The following is a 3,083-nucleotide window of genomic DNA, read 5'->3' as shown; positions in this document are numbered from 1 at the left end:
GAGACAGCGAGACAGAGACAGAAAGAGACAGACAGACAGACACACACACACACACACACACACACACAGGGAGGGAGGGAAGAAGGCAGTCAGTCAGTCTGAAAGAATGAATTTGGCAGCTATTCTGAGGCCTTGAAAGAAAGAAAAATGTAAACTAGTATTATTTTGCAAGCCTCAAGTGAATCCATTTACAAAGTGACAAGAAAACATGTAAAATTAAATGTAGTTATTGACTATTTTAATTTTTTAAGTTACTATTTTCACTCCACTCCAAGTGAAAATAACAACTTAATCCATACTAAAAAAACAAGTTTTCAAAACCTATGTAATATTTCCACAAGGGTATTAAGGAGAAAATTATGTACTCATGATTCAAATTAGGATTGCAGGGGTCTAAGCCTGTGAGGTGCAGACTCTCAACTGGCTGCAGACGGGACAATAAAGACCACTAGGTGAACTAGTTTCAAGTGGAGTGCTCAGTAACATGGTTACTCGCTTACAAGGAAGGATTTAGTATTTTAAAAGTCTATATAATCACATTCACAATCTTAGCTGGGTGTGGTGGCGCATGCCTGTAATCTCAGCCCTCAGGAAGCTGAAATAGGAGGATCATTTCGAGTTCGAAGCCAACCTGGGCTGCAAAGTGAGTCAAGGCCAGTCTGAGTTGCATTGCCAGGCCCCGTCTCAGAAAGACAAAACTCTTAAAGGCTTTGTGGAAATATCCCAACCACGTGAAATCAGCCTACAAGTTACATAAAAGGAATAGCTTGTTTTGGAAACTACATCAAATAAGACTATACAAATATAAACTACACACACACACACGCGCGCGCGCATCTCTTCATTCAATCTAGGAAGCGTAGAAGCCTGCAAAATAAAATGTACAGTTGGAATGGAAAGGTAATTATCCATTTGAAGCTTGATTTAGATCCGCTCTCAACCACTCTTAAGTAGCGGCTAGCAGAGAACACGTCCATCTCATGAATTCGCAGTTTTGCTCTGCAAAGGCTTAGTTTGCAAATACCGGGTGATGAGGACTGTACTGGAGCCAAGGCAGCCCCGAAAGCACCAGGCTATGCAGCACCAGACTGCGGAATCACCCGAAGGGTCGCCCGGAGGCAGCCCGCCTCGCAGCGCCAACGACCGGACTGAGGGGCCCTAGCAGAGAAGACCGCGCACGGCACCAGCAGAAAACAGGCTCGCTGGACGCGGGGACTACCCACCACCTCGTGACGCCCCTCACCTCCACACTCTGTTCATCCATCGCCTCCGGCTCTCGGCGGGGCCCTCGGCGACCCGCGGAGTCCGTGGTCTCTCCGATTAGGCTCCGGCCCGAGGTCGCCAGGTCGAATTGCCTAGAAAAACCGGCACCCACGTCAAGGGGTTCCAACAACTGTCCCACGAACGCGACCCATTGCCTCAGATTTTGTGCCAGCTACCCCCATTTCGCCATTTTTATCACTGCGCCCGCCGTGGGGCGCTGAGGAAGGGCGAGCAGCGACCGCAGCTCCTTCCTCCCGCCTCAGCCGTCAGCCAGAGACCGCGAGGAAGCCTCGGCCCACGTGACGCGGGCGCGCGCGGATCGAACCGCCGCGGGAATCCGGAGGCGCGGGGAGCAAGCGAAGGAGGCACCACTGCAGACTCCCGAACACCAACGGTAACCAGGGCAGCCTGAGGCGGGGCAGCCCGAGAAGCCCCGACGCGCGTGCGCGCGAGGGGGCGGGGCAGGGAGCAGAGGCGGGCGATTAGTTCCCGCGGTGCGGGAGCGCACACGAGACTTGGTGCAGCATTGCCTCAGCGTTGCGCGCGCTGGGCCGCAAGTGGGCGTGGGCACCAAGGCCATGCCCCCAGTGAGTGGTGGCTCTCGGGCGTCTCAAAAGAAGTAAAGCCCGCCAGATCGAAGCCACCTGGCTATCTTGTTAAGAAACGTAGCTTTGGCAGTCACAACGCAAGGAGTTTAGATTCGGAGAGTGAAGGAAAGGGCCCGGGTCCCCCGCTACAGCTGACTGGGCGAAGTCCTAATTTAAGAGTATTTGTGGTTAAGTGGTTTTTTAGGGATCAAGCCTCTGGGCTTGTGCATGCTTGGCAAGCATCAACCAAGAACTATGTTCTCAGCCCTTATTTTAAGATGGTCTGAGTGCCCAAATTGGCCTTGAAATTGAGATTCTGCACATGTTCCATACCTGACTGCATTCTAAGGTTTTACATTTTTTTCTCCCCTTACCAAAGGAACTGAGAGTTGAAAAGCTCCATATTGTGAAATCTGGAGGAGTGTTTCTCCTTTTACTGATGAAGATTGGATCACAAATTAGTCTTCAGAACCATGCTCCACTGTTCCTTTCTGAATGCTCTTGTTCTTCCGAAGGGCAAAGACTTATCTGTTGTGTTTTCCTATAATTCAGATCTTTCTAAAGTTTCCTGCAAGAAGCAATGTGTGCACACCGCAGAAGTTGAAGTGTGACAGAAAAGGCTGTATGTACATAAAATTGTTAATTTGAACCTAATTTTTCCAGTTTGGGGGCCTGGCCATTAGCTCAGCTGTTTAAGTGACTGCTTAAACAAAGCAGTCAGGCTCAGGATGCTTTGGTTCGATCCCTAGATCCTCAAGCTCTGCCAGACTTGCCCTTGATGGTATCCTGAGCCAACCCAAAGACAAAACAAAAAAAACCCTTAATTTTTCCAGTTTACTGGGCAGAGCTATTTATACTTATCCTAATTGAAAGCACAAATGTGGGAATTAAATTCTTGGATATCAGTCATTTGGAACTTTTAAGTAGTAGACAGCAACTATGTGTATTTTCAGCTCCCTGACCCCAGACAAGGATATGCATTTAATTAATCTGGGGCTGAAAATGTCTTCACTAAAATTTAAGACTTCGGAACTACATTAAGGTGAAGTTGCACAACATGATTTGTACTAAAGTTTCCTCAGTTATACACTCTCATTTGTTAGCATTGTAGGAATTTTACTTCAATTAAAAAAAATATTTGTAGGGGCCGGGGAGATGGCTCAGTGGAATAAGCACTTACCTGGCAAGTGTAAGGACCTGAGTTCAATCCCCGGTTCCGAGGGGAAAAAAAAA

The sequence above is a fragment of the Octodon degus genome, unplaced genomic scaffold (genome assembly GCF_000260255.1).
Source record: "Octodon degus isolate 3935 unplaced genomic scaffold, OctDeg1.0 scaffold00164, whole genome shotgun sequence".
In the NCBI taxonomy this organism is placed as follows: domain Eukaryota; kingdom Metazoa; phylum Chordata; class Mammalia; order Rodentia; family Octodontidae; genus Octodon; species Octodon degus.
This window is presented reverse-complemented; position numbering follows the sequence as displayed.